The 15,965-nt window shown below is 42.4% G+C and overlaps 1 long non-coding RNA gene across 1 annotated transcript in view; it reads left to right on the forward strand.

Annotated features, from left to right (window-relative positions):
* The first annotated feature begins 1,964 nt into the window (after positions 1-1,964).
* The window catches only part of LOC131418653 (uncharacterized), a 50,674-nt gene continuing 36,673 nt past the window's right edge, over positions 1,965-15,965 (forward strand). Inside the window, exons 1-2 of the long non-coding RNA XR_009222951.1 lie at positions 1,965-2,033; positions 10,398-10,491. This is a non-coding gene — a long non-coding RNA (uncharacterized LOC131418653). The remainder of the gene's footprint in view (positions 2,034-10,397; positions 10,492-15,965) is intronic.

Consider the following 15,965-nt stretch of genomic DNA (forward strand, 5'->3'; position numbering starts at 1 on the left):
AGTGGAACAAATATTCAGTAAAACTCAACTCTTTAACTGTGGTGACATGTAGATTCTACTTCCCTCTTACCTTGACACAGCAACACTGTCAAAACTTGTCATTTTTCTTCTCTTAGCTGATTAGCTGTAATAAAAAATGTGTGTTAGCCTGTCCTACCTCCCCTTTCTGTTTCTCCACCTCAGTGATCCTACACCCAGGCCCCTTCCAATTATCTCTTCTCTTCCATCAAAGTCTGTTCTTGAATAAATTCACTTTAGCATAAATACCTGATATGGTTTCTGACAATACTCTTAGGCTTATGTGTATTTTAGCAGGAGGAAACACTCTAGGCCAAAAGAATGACTCTCTAATTGTGGAATTTGCAAACCTCTCATTTTAAAGAAGAGAAATCTGAGGCTCCGAGAGGCCAAGGAGACATGCCTGAGGTTACCCTGTTGAAGTCGCATTAAAACGGGAGCTCTTGGCTTCCTATCCCACACCACTCTCCTTTCTTGCTACCCAGATGTCCTGCCACGCAGCAACTTCCACCAGAAAGTGTACTTGGATTTCATGGACCTGGGGTACTTGTGTAAAGAGCCCTCCACAGAGAGTGATGTTAGATCCACTCATAGTGAATTTCTCTCTAAGAAATACACAGTTCCCCTGATTTCTATGATCAGCAGCTAACACGATTTTGCATTTCCGCCACAGGAAATACAGAACAAATATTTTCAATTCTGTAGAGAAATGATGTTTGGAATGGGCTTTTTTTTTTTTTTGCTGAGGAAGATTGGCCCTGGGCTAACATCTGTGCCCATCTTCCTCTACTTTATATGGGACACCGCCACAGCTTGGTTTGACAAGTGGTGCGTAGGTCTGTGCCCAGGATCCGAACCTGCAAACCCCGGGCTGCCGAAGCAGAGTGCATGAGCTTAACTGCTATGCCACTGGGTCGGCCCCTGGAATGGGCTTTTGATGACTCTCTGGTAAGGCAAAAAGCTTATTTGACCCCATTTATAATTCAAGGTCAGTTTTCTGGACCCTTAAGGGCCAGCACTTGCTTTTAGGACACTCAAGAGGTTCCTGATACATAGATCATGGATCCTACCAGCCCGCTAGGTCCAAGGTGCCTGTCTCTCCTTTCTCTGCCTTGAACCACCACACCCTTTTTCAGCCTGTCTCCTGAGTCTCATTCTCCCAAATCGCCACAACTCACAAGGTATGTAGGTATATAAGATTTCATTATATTGTTGAGGAAACCTCAGACCTCATATGAAACATGGGAAAGAAGAGATTTAAAATGAGGCTATGTAAGAATTTTCTTTCAGTTCAAGGGAAAACGTTCCAAAAAGTTCCAATCTTCACTAGAGTTTCTTGTTGGCACACCTCGGTTCCTAAATCTGCTCCTACCGACTCAACTCGTTGTAAGATTCTCTTTTGCTGCCTTGCATAGATCTTCTGCCTGTTCGAAACCCCAGCCCCTGCCCATAGGACTTGGTCTTGGGTCCTCATCAAGTCCCACCCTGAGCAGTACTTGGCACTGAGGCTGATTTATTTGGTCTGGATCAACACCCAGGGGGGCAAGAGTGTCAGGGCAGTTCTCCAAGGCTTTCCAAGTCCCTTTGAAGAGTCCAGTGTGGATGTGGGTCCCTGAGTCCTAACCCTGACCCTCCAAATCTCCCTAGCAGTGTTGCTGCAGATAAAACTCTTAATTTCCTAGTTACCGAAGGCTCATACACACACAAACACACACAGTCTCCCAACGACAGACACGTGCGTGCAGCATAAACCCAAAAGGAGGAAGTAAAACATTTTCCTAACACATCCTATAATTTGCACAGTTATCTCTCCCCAATGAGTATACAATTTCACATTTCTGTATAAGGTAGTATTCATTCCTTTCCTTAATTTGCCTTCCCCTCCCCTTTCGCCTTTCAAATTGTTTCCTCAGGCCTGTTTGGAATCTGAAAGTGTCTGTGACGAAGCTGCTGCATTTCTCAACAACTGTTCTCAGCTACACAAAGATCCAGCTAAAGCTCTGAAATGAATATATGTGAGTGTGTATAGTTATTACTTAGGTTATTTGTGCTATATATATTCTATTTCCTGCTTTTTAAAGAAAGTCTTGTGACCCAAAGCTGGATTCAAAGTATCCATTATTCAGAGTAAATAAAGAGTCGTAGTCATCAAATTCCACATGGGATCCTCTGGACTCTTGTAAATGCATTGGGCAGGTTTCCCAAGGACTACAACAAAGAGAATGATAGAGCATACCTCACAGGGTTGTTGGGAGGTTTCAGTGAATTCATATGTAACACAAGCATGCATAGATAACCTAAAAGTAAAGTACCTGGCACATAGCAAGTACCCTATGCATTTTTTTGATTATTATTATGTATATACGTTTCTGTGGTTGCCACATAAGGTTTCAGTTTTTAAAAATGCCCCTGCTTAAAAAGTGAAAATCTCAGCTCTGGATCAAGCTTCAAACTACAGGTCGAAGGAAAGTCCCAGATGTCATCAAATAAAGTCCTTTGTACCTTTGAGAAACCTGTGCTTAAGGGAAACACATTGTCTTCCATCATGTAAATCAGCCATGGGTTTTGAAAGCCATATGACTCCCTAATATCCATGGGGCACTTCCTGTGTGCTGGATGCATTGATAATTTATTCTCCAAAACATCCTCATGAGTTGGGTTCTAGTATCATCACTGCCATTTTACAGTTGGGGAACTTGAAGTTAGCTTACACAATAAAGTGAGTTTGTTGGTTCACGGGTTGAGAAATCCAGAGGTAGGTGGTTTCAGATGCAACTGGTGTAGGTGTTGCTCTAGCCACTGGCTCGAATCTTGTGATTATTTCTTGCCTCTGCTTTCCCATGTTGGCTACAATCTTAGCAAGCTTGTCTCGTCATTTTAAGATATCAGTCAATAACTCAAAGGCCACGTGCTTCTTTGTCCCCATCCAATGACAGAGAACATCTCTTCTGGTAGATCTTTTGGCAAATTAGGTAAGCTTCTTTTTCAGGAGGCCCTGTCAGACCTCTTCTCATTGCTTCATTGCCCTAATTCAGAAATCAGTGTGGCCTAGAGATGGAAGAACACGCGGACTTTTTCAAATGCCTTAAACCTGAGGCTGAGTATGGAATGAATCACCCCAAAACAGCACTACAAAAATAGGAGAGGGAACTTCTCAAAGGAAGTTCAGGGTTGCTGCAGATTCTTATCACAGGAAGCAGATTCTGAGGTGGACATTAGTGTACAGGGGTATTAGGAAGTGCCTTTGTGAGCAGCACCTTAGACAGGAAGAGAAGGAGGCAGGGTTGAGCAGAGAAAGAAACTGGACTGCAAAGAAGTTTCAATAAGTTCTTCAGCCAGCTCTATAGGGAGCTCTGGAGCTGGGAAGACCCTTCAGAGGTGTCTTGAATTGGAGCAAGGTGGGTAGGAGTGAGGGGCTGGGCCTTTATACCCACCCCTCCCCTCCATGAACCAGGTGTGGTTTGTGGGATGCCCAGGAAGGAAGCTTGGTGCCGGCTCTTTTTAGGAGAAGGCAGTTCCTGGAGAGGGACTCGGCTGTCAGCTGACAACACTTCCAGCAGCTGGGAGAATAAGTCCTTCTGGCCTGAAGAGGAATCTGGGCAGCACATTCCAGTAATCACGAAGCAGTTGTGGGAAAGGAAACAAGTCCCTCAGCTTCTAAGAGGCAAAGCCCAGATCCGCACGCAGGCCTTTTAGATGGCGTTGCTCTAGCTCACCTTGTTGCTTACTCTTCAGTGTGTGCTGATTTCTACACACTGACCACTGTAGAGCAGTTCTGGAAAGAATCCCAGATACAAAGTATCTAAGTGTCAGCTGCCCATCCATGTGTGTCATGTGAGTAACTAAGAGGGCTGAATGTGAGGAGGAAACTAGTGGTGCTGTATCTAATTGGGTGGTTAGGGAGACAAGATGTCTGGCCAGATTCTCATCAGAGAACTGCTCGGTTTGAACAAATGAGGAATATGAAGAACTTGGAAAGGTTACAAAGAAGTCACTACAATGATGAATGTTTTTCTGAACCAGCACAGTTAGGAAAAAGGAAAGACTGCAAATCAGTGATGGCCTTGGTGATCTCACAAAGTGAGACGATCCCTGTTACATTATGATGAAAATACAGTGTGCACACATGTAAAATTGGCAATTACAGCCTCCTTCTGGCAAATACACCAAATTATTTCATTCCTGACAAAATAATCAAAATCCTACAAATATTAGGTTCATGCATTTAGCCACTTTATCTCAGACATTTTGGGTATTCATGGATAGTGAAATTAAAAACACGCTTATTGGAAGAAAATGCGCTGGCAGCTTTAGAGCACCTAAAGTGAGGGTGAAACTCTGACCCAGCTTTAGAATGTTGGTCCATGGAAACTGCATTCAATAAACTTCTTAATCATGTCCAGTTCCCATGGCAACAGCCACTGAAGCACCTTCACTGAATAAGACTGAATGTGATAACTGCTAACATGGAAATATAAATCCTCCCCTGTTCTCTCTGTTTTCCAGCATTTCTCTCTCCAACATGTTCTGTGTTACAAAGCAGGACTTGGAACACTGCCTGTATCTCTCTTCTCCTGTGCTCACCAAATTTCAATGGCGAAGCCCCCTTTCCACTGTGTTTTCAGCATAGAACACAGAAATGAGTGGAGGGGAACATTACATGCTTTCTAAAAGATAAGGAAAGTAATTTCAGATAGATCCTCACCCATCCATATCCCTCACTAAGAGCCCTATTTTTTCTTTCAGGCAGTAATGCTTTTTTCTGTTGGAATCAAATCAAAGCATATTTGTGTTCAGGAGCAAGACAGATTTCCTAAGTAACAGAGAAGCTATTTTTAGAGGATCACGGGAGGAAGAAGATCTTGGAATCCACCTAAACCTAGATCCAGCTTTTGGTACAGTGTGTCTCAGAGGGTACACGTGCACAATAATTTCATCCAGCTTATTATAAACTTCCTGAGATGTCCTCAAAAAGGCTGTTCTGGATGGAGCCTGGAGCTGCCAAGTGGAACATCACACATCCTTTTCCTTCTTTTCCTTTAAAGCACACTGTCAGTTTTTTACCTCCAGAAGAATCCTACAAAGAGGTCAGATTGTGCTGAGAATGATCATAGTGGTGGTATATCTGGGCTGTCTGTCAATAAATTTGGGTGAGTTACCTTTTAAGGGACAGCATTAGTAGTAGTTTGTGGTTAGCCCTTAGCTTTGTGTATGTGCTGCTGAAGTGAGCACGCTCTTAGCTTTGTAGATGTGAATGAGGACTGTAGGTTTGCATCCCAGGTGTGTAACCTGCGGTATATGCAGGGGCAGACAATACCTTGTGGGTCAGCCAATGTGGGAAGGGATGAGCAGTGGGTAGATATTATAAATAATAATTCAGGGGAATAATTAGTGTACTATTTTGCAAAGTGTGAACTCTGGATCTTGATTCAAACAAATAAACTATTTAAATTATTTATGAGACAATTAGGGGAATTTGAACACTGATGAAATATTTGATGATATTCCATCATCAAATGGAGTTGAGTGATGGGTGTGTGGGGGTTCATGATACTATTCTGTCTACCGTGGCCTATAGTGAACATAAAAGGCACATAACCAGCCCTGGTGGGGTAATCTGAGGTTTTATGGAGGAAATGTCCTCTAAACTGAGACCTCAAGGATGAGAGGAGCTAGCAGACACAAACTGAGGGTAAGAGGATGAGATGTGGGGTATCGAGTGGATAAGTCTTCCAGGTGGAGGGAACTGCATGGGCATAGGCCTGAGGGTCAAGGAGAGTCCCTTGGGACTGAAAGAAGCTCAGCAGGATTGCATCAGAGTGTGACAAGAGAAGAGGCTGGGAGATGGAATCAGGATCAGAAGGCAGCGATCAAGAGTCTTTACATTTTCTTAAGGGCAGTGGGAAGCCATTGAGCAGGGGAGTACATGACCGGATTCAGGGTTTAGAAAACCTCCTCTCAGGCTTGATGGTCCCAAGGGAGTCTTAACTTTAGAAAGTCTTTTTTGAGTACTCCAGCCCTCCTCTTTCTAAGCAGTCGATTCCATCTTCCTTACCAGATGGTTTTGCTTCATGCATTACAGGTTCTATGGTGGCTAAATTGAAAGTTCCACGCTGATACAAGGGAGGGACTACTTACTCTTTGCTATGGACTGAATTGTGTCCTCTGCAAATTTATATGTTGAAGCCCCAACTCCTAATGTGACTATATTTGGAGATGGGCTTTTTGGAGGTAATTAAGTTTAAATGAGGTCATAAGGGCGGAATCTTGATCTAATAGAATTGGTGGCCTTATAAGAAGAAAAAGAAGAGAGAGAGGTTGCTCTCGCTTTCCCAGAATGCAAGTGCTGAGGAAAGGCCATGTGAGGACACAGCGAGAAGGCAGCCATCTGCACGCAAGGAAGAGAGCTCTCTCTAAAACTGGACCATGCTGGTCCCCTGATCTCACGCTTCCAGCCTCTAGATCTGTGAGAACATAAATTTCTGTGGTTTAAGCCACTCAGTCTATGTTATTTCTTATGGCAGCCCAAGCTGACTAAGACATTCTTCCAAGTCCCTCTCCATCCAGATAATCCTGAGCTGGGACAAGCCTTAGACATTTCAAAAGTTCTTAATTCACTGATTTGATCAATTATTAAAGATCATCAACATTATACTCCCATTATAATCACAGTTTCATATTTATGTACTCAGGTGCTTTTCTTGACTATTATAAAGCCAAGCTACTGTATAAGGGTACAGTTCTACTGCAGCACTGAATATATATAATAATCTGATGTGAATATAATCATCTCTCTCTCCAGTTTACTCTGAAAAGACACATCTTAGGTTTGTTGGAGTTTTTCCTACTTGAAAACTTCAGTCATTACATCAACGTGCAATTGCTAACTCCCAAGTTTGGATGAGCTGCACATGGTGTTTAAGACATGTGTTTATAAGAAGATAGCCTTAGTTTATATTTATGCAGTACAATGTTATCTTCTTTAGCTGTCTTTCATAGACAAGGCAACTGTTCAAAACAAATTGCCTGGCAATGACAGTCTTTGCAAATTTGGACACAATGCTTAAGTTGACTTTCAGTTTCCTACATGACAGACTACTCAGCTATGTTCTTTGCAAAGTCTCCAAGTCCAAGTAAGTGAGTTTTTTAAGAAAGCAGGATGAGAGGCATCAGCCACTCTGATGGGATCACAAGGGAGCTAGGAGCCCTGTAGCTACCAAAGAGTTCTCCCACCACCTCTCTCAGGGCCAAACCACCTTTAGTCGTCCTTTCCTCTGGATATTACATCTTCCCTAACATTCCTCTATTAATATGATTTTATGCTCATAGATATGAATCTGTATGAATTTGTTCCATGAGAATCAAACTCAAGAACTGTCACCTTCCTTTATATTCTTAAATGAAACTAAATCTGGCTCAAGCTCTATTGACTTTAGTAGTGGAGAAATCTAATCCCAGACTTTTGGTGAAGAGTCCCCTCTCCACCCTCTTAGGAAAGTACCCAGGGTTTAGGCAATCTGGATATCTTGCCATCTGAGCCGTTGGAAGAAGTGTCATTCCACCACCCACTCCAGTTAAGGTGGGGGAACTTTCTCAAAGCTCCTGAGTATTATCTAGGGTCTCAAACTCTTTGCACGGTTGCAGCTATTCCATTCAGAGGCCCTATCTCTGGAGATCTGTAAACTCTCCCTGTGAGGCTTCAGGAGAACTGACACCCTCCAACCTGACTCCACCCGTCATCCTTGTGCAATGGAGCTCTACCCTTCAACAAAGAGTTTAACTGTCACCACAATCAAGATATAGAACATTTCCACCACCTTAAAACGTTCTGACAAGTCCCTTTCCCTGACCCCAGGTTTCAATCAACCACCAATTGGTTTTCTGTCTAGGATATACCACACTATCCATTCACTAGTTGGTGGACATTTGGATGGTTTCCAATTTTTAGCTCTTATGAGTAATGCTGCTATGAACACTTCCATACAACTTTTTGTGTGAACACATGTCTTCATTTCTCTTTAGTAGATACTTAGGAATTGGACTATGGATCACAGGGTAGGTGTATGTTTCGCTACAGTAAGCTTTTGTTTATCTGTATAAAAAACTGCCCAACTATTTTCCAAAGTAGCTGTACCCTTCTGCATTCCTACCAGCAATGTATGAGAGTTCTAATTGCTCCACATCTTTACCAACAATTGGTGTTGTCAGCCTTTGTAATCTTAGCCATTCTAGAGGGTATGTATTATATAAAATTTTAATAAATCTCCATCCCAAATACACTTAAAAATAACTTTACATTACAGTATTAATGCGTCAGAAAGGGGTATCAATTTAAGGTGCTACCAGTTAACATGTTAGCTATATTCATTCATACGATCATTCCAACTCGGGGCCCTTGGAACTCAGTGACTTCCTAGAGGCCATAACAATGGTTCTTAAACCATTTTCATTCAAAAAATTTAATGTTATTTCATTAGAATGGAAAGGTGGAAAATGGGAAAATGAATTATTACCATTACTAGAGAAGATAGACACTTTTCAAATATGGGAAAGCATTTAAAGGGATTCTTTGTTGGGAAAACTGTTAGAGGTCATGACGGTGAGAACTGGTAGACAGCAAAATCTGGAGAAAAATGTTTACTCTTATCACTGTGGAATTACTGTAATTATTAGACGCACCACTAGATTTTGTTGAATGGGTTACCATAGAAGACAATATGTTATATCACAAACTTGTTTTCTTAATATTTTTATGTCTTTCTTCCACTATAAGTGAAGTCCATTGTAAATGTACGTATTTTATTTTACGCATTTAAAAATGTTATTGTGAGAAGTGCATATGCTTCACCAGATGGCAACAAGGTCCATGGCATATAAAAAATTCCAGTGCCTAGGCCCATCCTTAGAGATTCTAATTTAGTTGATCTTGGATGACTCCAAGGAATCTGTATATCTTTTTAAAGCTACTGTCACGCCAGGGTGGGACACTTCAGGGTTGACACCTGTCTTACAAGGGGTAGGGTCCAATAGGTTAATGTGATATTGTGATTTATAGTAAGAAATATACATTTGGTCTTCATCTCTGTTTGGGGTACAGAGCTAGAACCTTTGGAATTTCCCAAGTGATGAGAACGACAAAAGTGTCTTTTGTTATGCTAATGAGGTGACTTTTGGACTGCACCTAAGGATGGGGCCTGGTTGCCAGTGGAACCAACCATGGGATCAGGGACTTTGAGTGACTCTCTGACGTCCAGGGAGGGGAGGAGGGCTGGAGGTTGAATCAATTGCCAATGACCAATGATTTAATTAATCGTGTCTGTGTAATGAAGGCTTCATAAAAATCCAAAAGAATGGGGTTCAGAGAGCTGAGTTGAACACACGGAGGTTTGGGGAGAGTGGTGCACCTGGAGAGGTCATGGAAGCTCAGAGTCCTTTCCCCATTCCTTACCCTATGCATCTCTTCCTACAGGCTATTCCTGAGTTAGATCCTTTTATAATAAACTGGTGATCTAGTAAGGAAGATGTTTCTCTGAGTTCTGTGAGTTGCTTTAGCAAATTAATTGAACCTGAGGAGGGAGCCCTGGAAACCTCTGATTTATAGCTGGTCAGTCAGAAGCACAGGTAATAAAGTGGACTTGGAATTGGTGTCTGAAGTTGGGGGTAGGGGGATAGTCTTGTTGGACTGAACCCTTAACCTGTGCGATCTGACACTTTCTGCAGGTGGATAGTGTCAGAATTGAGTTGAATTGTAGGACACCCAGCTAGTGTTTGGAGCATTGCTTGGTGGTGGTGTGGGAGGATCCCTCCCACACATACAGGCCCACAAATCAGAACTGGGTGTAGAACCCAATTAGTTAAGGAATTAGCTTTATCAGCGAAAGGAAAAACTAGCAAACAAAGAAGCAGGCAGTCTCACCTCCTTTCCTATCTCAAAGTAGGTATGCCAGGTCCAGGGCATTGGTGGACATGCTGTGGGTTCTATTCTAGTGGAAAAACTCCCCTCCCTCCTATGGCACAGATTGGTGCCAAGTGGTCTGGATTTGGGATGTCAGCTGTTGAATGAAGTTGTCTGGGAATGCCAATTGCTTTGCAGCTGGGGCATTTGGGGATCTTGTAGTACGAGGGCTATTGCATTCCCCCTGCCGGCCAAATATTCCAGTCCAACAGGCATTTGAGCTTGGGTGCTGTCCTTTCACTGGAATGGCCTCATGCTGTGTCCAGCAGCTGTCCTGGCTCTGGCAGATGGCTCCTTGATTTGATGAGAAACTGAAGACCATGTATGAGCTCACCCTGGCCTTGTAAATTTTGCCTTTTGACAATAAAGCGTTTTTCTCAACTAATGCTGTATAATGTAGTGAATTGTGTCCAACCTTTTGCAGGACAAATGGCAGCCCCAAAGGGACCCATCTGGCCCTACAGCTGATTTTCCACTCGCAACCAGGAGTGAGGTAACCAGAAATGCATGGAGCACAGGTAGACATTGAATGATTACTTGGGTCCAATTTCTACATTTTACTGAAAACATACTTTGAGAATCCATTGGATTCCAAAGACTTATCACACATTTCTCATTTTGGGAGGTGGTTTAGCAGCAAGAAGATTGGGCCAGGGGCCTGAGCCCCAAGAAGTTTGTCTCTGCGAGTTTTCAAGGCTTGGGGGACTGCTTTTGAATTTTGAATACATATTTCCAAAGGCGTTTTCCCAGTCAACAGTGCTTCTTGAATAGAAAATTCTGAAATAGGGAGGCCTTACTAGATGAGTGAGGACCACACTGTAGCATGGCCCAAAAGGAGAGGATGGGGGGCCTTTTCCTCACTCGGTTTCCCTTAGCCTGAGGGCATGAAAGAGAAGCTCAAGGGGTCTGCAGGCTCCTTATAAAGGAGCACAAAGTAGAGCAGAGGCCCACACCAAGGGGCCTCCAGAGTGGTTGTCCAGCAAGGAGATCCTTCACCCAGAAAGGGCCTGGGGCCTGGAGGCTGGCAAAGGCTGAGGGGAGACATGACTGCCCCTGCCTGAGTAGGGGGTCTTCCGTGGCAAATAGGGTCCAGATGAAGTTATGCAGCACCCCTAAAATGCCACTTATACCATCTCAGCAGAGCCCACCAACTCTATGGGGGCCACCTGAGGGAGTCCTCCGGAGGCCAGTCGCAGGAAGAGGTCAGAGGTCGGAGCTCTTCTCCTCATGAGTCCCAACAACAGAGATCTAGGCTGGGAAGGTACGGGGATGGGGAGGGGGAGAGTTCTGGAACATAGATTTCCAGCTCTCTGAGAGAGTGAGTCTAACTTCGATGATCTTCTATTTAATCCATTGTTTGGTAATATGTTACAAGTTATTTAAGCCAGTTTGAGAGAAAAGGGGGAATTTATTATGCGTATATTCACAGCCCAGGAACCAAGTGTAGGAGGGCTTCCGGAAGGGAGGGAGCCTGGAACAGGAAGCCATCTCTCATCTCTGATTCTCTTGCCCATTCTCTTCTCTCTCTCTCTCTGTCTCTCCTTCCCCCCTCCCCCCCCCCCCCCGCCACAGACTGGCTTTCTCTGCTTCTCCTACACATATGGTACGCTATGACCCCACAAAGCTCGTGAGTTCACATGTGAGAGCCCCAGCCTCCTGCCAACGCTGACCAACATCCTCTCTGTTCCAATACGAGAATCCTGGAGGGAGAATCCAATTGGCACAGTCAGATGCCCACTCAGCTTTCGTACTGCCAGATGCTGGGAATGGATTGTATTAGCGTTGCTGCAGTCTTCCTCTAGAAGCAGACCAGAACACAAGGATATGCACACAAGTAGTTTATTTGGGAGGTGATCCCAGGAAGCACCTGTAGGGGAGTAGGGAAGCAACATAGAGAAAGGAAGGAAGCCCTGGATGTGTTAGTAAAGACAGGGCAACTGGGCCTCAATCCCACTGGGACCTCTGGGAAAGTATGAAGAGCACACTTCAGGGTTGTCCTACCTGAGCAATGAGATAGCCAGGGTATTTATCCACCACCTCCTATCAGTCACTGGTTGAGGGCTACTCTCAGAGGTGTTAATTCCCTGCCTTCCCTGGAGTTAGCTCTGGTGGAAATTCCAAGTGCTTGCATCCAAAAGCACTTGATGTGAATGGTGAGAGCCATATGGTCAAGGTACCAAGAGCATCTGTGTCTTACATCTGTAGTGCCATATAGATATCATTCAGGAATGGGAAAGGGAACTCACAAGAGCATGGTTGAAAATATGATTGGAGAAAATGGAATTTTCAATACTCCTCTGCCTTAGACTTCCCAGGGAATTGACAATATACATGAATTAAACTGTGAGTGATTTAATAGCCATAGAAAGATCATATATGTAGGCAGAAATGAACACATGCGTGTTGTAACAGATGTGCTTAACACACATGGGTAAAATTCACTAGCAGAGAATCTCTCCTGTACTATGAGTGATTTTAGGTGAGAAGAAAATTGAATTATTCTTTTAAACATACTGCTTTTGCTGGAAGGCATTAAAAATGTGAAAACAAGTGGTAATGGAGCAATGGATGTTTTCTTTCCTTTGCATTGTTATAATGATGTTTGCGCAGTAATTGGACTTGAGAGTGAAACAGTGTTCCTAAAATGCATTTTTTTCGCACTAAAAAAATGTCCCTCATCTTTTAGTGTCTCACAATCCTCTATTTTTCTAATAGCCTCAGGTGCTCAGTTAGTGCAAGTCCCCTTTGAAAACAAGGGAATCTTTGTGCTCAGGCTCTTTAGTGCCGGAGCAAGACAGCAAATGAGACCCATGGGAATTTGGGGCTCAGGCAAAGTTCCAGATGACATTTGGGGCTTAAGTGCTCAGATGGGGCCTGTGATGGAGGGAGGGGGGTTGGAGCCCAAAGGCCTTGGTTACCCATTTACAACACAAGGGGTAACCAGAGATGTCTGGGGGTAGAGGGTTCTGGTGGGAGCAGAGGCATCTCCCCAACAAATGGGGCTGCCTGTGCTCATCCAGGTATCTTCCCCTCACCTTGAAATAGAAGAGGTAGATTCTACCAACAGCTTGGAAATGTCCCCTTAAGATTTCTCCAGCCCAGATTGGTAAGGACCACGCGCTTTCTGTGGACTATGATAATTATCCTACAGTCTTGAGTATCTTAAAACAGTTTACCAAACATTAATAGTTACATCAGAACCTTTTTAAAAAACACCCTGTTTTTCTTTAAAAAAAATGTTTAACTAGCAGCCGGCCCAGTGGTGCAGTGGTTAAGTTCGTGGGTTCTGCTTCAGCGGCCCGGGGTTCGCCTGTTCGGATCCTGGGCGTGGACCTACTCACCACTCATCAAGCCATGCTGAAGTGGCATCCCATATAGAAGAGCTACAACTCTGCAACTATGATACACAACTACGTATTGGGGCTTTGGGGAGAAAAAGGAAAAAAAAAAGAGGAAGATTGGCAACAGATGTTAGCACACTGCTAACATCTGTTAAAAAAAAAAAGTTTAACTATATCTGTTCTTATGTTTAAAATAGTGATAGAAAATACCCAAAACATTAACAACTTTTGTTTGTATCTGGGGGATAAGATACTTGATTTTTACTTTTAATTTTTTTATCTGTTGTTCCTGTATTTTCTACAATAAACATGTATTATATGTTTATATATTTTTTTCTAAAAACAAGGAATGAGAAAGACTCAACCTCAGAAACCAAAAAGAAGACTGATGAATTTGTCTTCACAAATATTAAATACTTCTTGAGTCAAAAGATGCCAAAAATAAATTTAAAAGACAAGGGATAAACTGAGCGAATATATTTGCAATATGTATAGCAGAAAAAGAAATTTAATCATTATATACATATATATCCTATAGACCAATAAGAAAAAGAAAGATAATCCAATAAGAAATTGGACAAAAGATAATAGCAATTTATGGAAGTCGAAATAAAAGTATCCAGTAAACATATAAAAAGATCTCAATCTCACTTCAAGGAAATAGAAGTTACAACCAGTTATGAAATATCATTTTTGCCTACCAGTTTAGGAAACATTCAAAAAATTAGTAATATCCAAAGTTTGTGAGGATGCGAATTCTCTTTAAAAAATTTAAAAGTCTCGGGCTGGCCCCGTGGCTTAGCGGTTAAGTGCGCGCGCTCCGCTGCTGGCGGCCCGGGTTCGGATCCCTGGCACGCACCGACGCACTGCTTCTCCGGCCATGCAGAGGCCGTGTCCCACATACAGCCACTAGAAGGATGTACAGCTATGACATACAACTATCTACTGGGGCTTTGGGGGGAAAATAAATAAATAAATAAAATCTTTTAAAAAATAAATAAATAAAAATTGAAAAGTCTAGTAGTACCCAGTATCTACGCGGATACGCACTACTGAAAATTGGCAGAGCCTTTTCTGAGGAGAATTTAGTGGTATATGTCAACACGTGAAGTGTACATACCCTGCATTCCAATTGTAGGTATCTAGCCCAGAGAAATAGTAACCCATGTGCACAAAGGGGTATGTGGAAGAAGAAGCATGAGTCACAAAACACTGGAAACAACACAAATGTCCAGCATGGGAGAATAGTAATGTAAACTATGGTTCATCCATTATATTGAAAACCCTGCAGTGACTATAAAAGGTTTAGGATGACCTATGCAGTGACATGACAAGATCTTAAAGATGAGGGCAACATAGCACAGGGGTAACCCGTGAGGGCTCTAACCAGCCTGCCTGGATTCAAATCCTGGCGCTGGCACTTCCTGGCTATTTATGCTCAGATAAACCTTCTGTGCTTCTGCTTTCTCATTTGTAAAATGGGAAAAATAATAGTATGTACCTCTTAGGGTTTTTTACGAGAATTAAGTGGGCCAATACATGTGAAGCATTTTGAATTGTACTTGTCTCATAGAAATGTTATCAACAAATACTACTAGCTCTTGTATATTATTAGAGGAGAAAAGCAAGTTGTGGAACACCAAGAATGATATCAAAGCTTTGATATTAAAGATAACATTTCTATATGCATAAGTATATACGTGCATAGAAAATGGTCCAGGGGGAAACATGCCTCATTAATAGCAGCCTTTATTTCCGGGGAAGGGTGGGGCTGGAACAGCCAAGAGGATGTGTACTGTCAGCTCTACACTTTGAATTGTTTACTTTATACAGCAATAAATGCAACTTGTGTAAATACCGCAGAAAGCAATAAAAATACTTTCAAACCTTAAAACCACAACCTTGCACGCAAACACACACAGCTGCACCCAAGGTAAGACAATACAGGCTTTGACTCAAAGATTTAGAGAGTTACAAATGTTTTATTCAAGGAAGTTGAACGATTGTGCAATTTTCAATACTGTTCTATTTTGACTATACAGGCAACTTCCTCAGCAACACGGAAACAAATAAGTTGAGGCCTTGGTTAACAATAATTTGCAGAAACAGAAAGATACAAATGATCTGTTCTGTTAACAACACTGGCTGTTATCCATCATGACACCTTCTAGAATTGACTGGGGGCCAATTTTACCTTGCTTTCATCAGATGTCTTAGTTTTAATTGCACTTCTGCACTTTCCCACAACCTCCAAGCAAAAAGAGTGGAGTGGTCTCACCCAATTGTGCAGAATTTATCTCAAGTCTTTGGAAGAAGTGCTGGTGAAGAGAGGATCCAGGGTGAGGGAGAACTTTCCATCAGATGCAATTTGTTTTGGGCCTCATGTGACACTGTTGCGTCATCTAGAATGAGGAAGCATTTCACTTTCTAAAGCTTGTTTTTAAAAGAAAATATTTTTAGAAATATTTCAGTTAAAATATTAAGTAACACCTGTGTATTAACCACCCAGATTTAGCTGATTTAAACATTTTTACATAATGGCTTCTGATGTAACTTTTAAAAATTTATTTAAAAAAATAAAACTTCACAAATACAGCTAAAACCCTCCCCCCCATCCTACCCCATCCTCCATTCTACTTCCTTTTGCAGAG

The sequence above is a fragment of the Diceros bicornis genome, chromosome 19 (assembly GCF_020826845.1).
Source record: "Diceros bicornis minor isolate mBicDic1 chromosome 19, mDicBic1.mat.cur, whole genome shotgun sequence".
Classification (NCBI taxonomy): domain Eukaryota; kingdom Metazoa; phylum Chordata; class Mammalia; order Perissodactyla; family Rhinocerotidae; genus Diceros; species Diceros bicornis.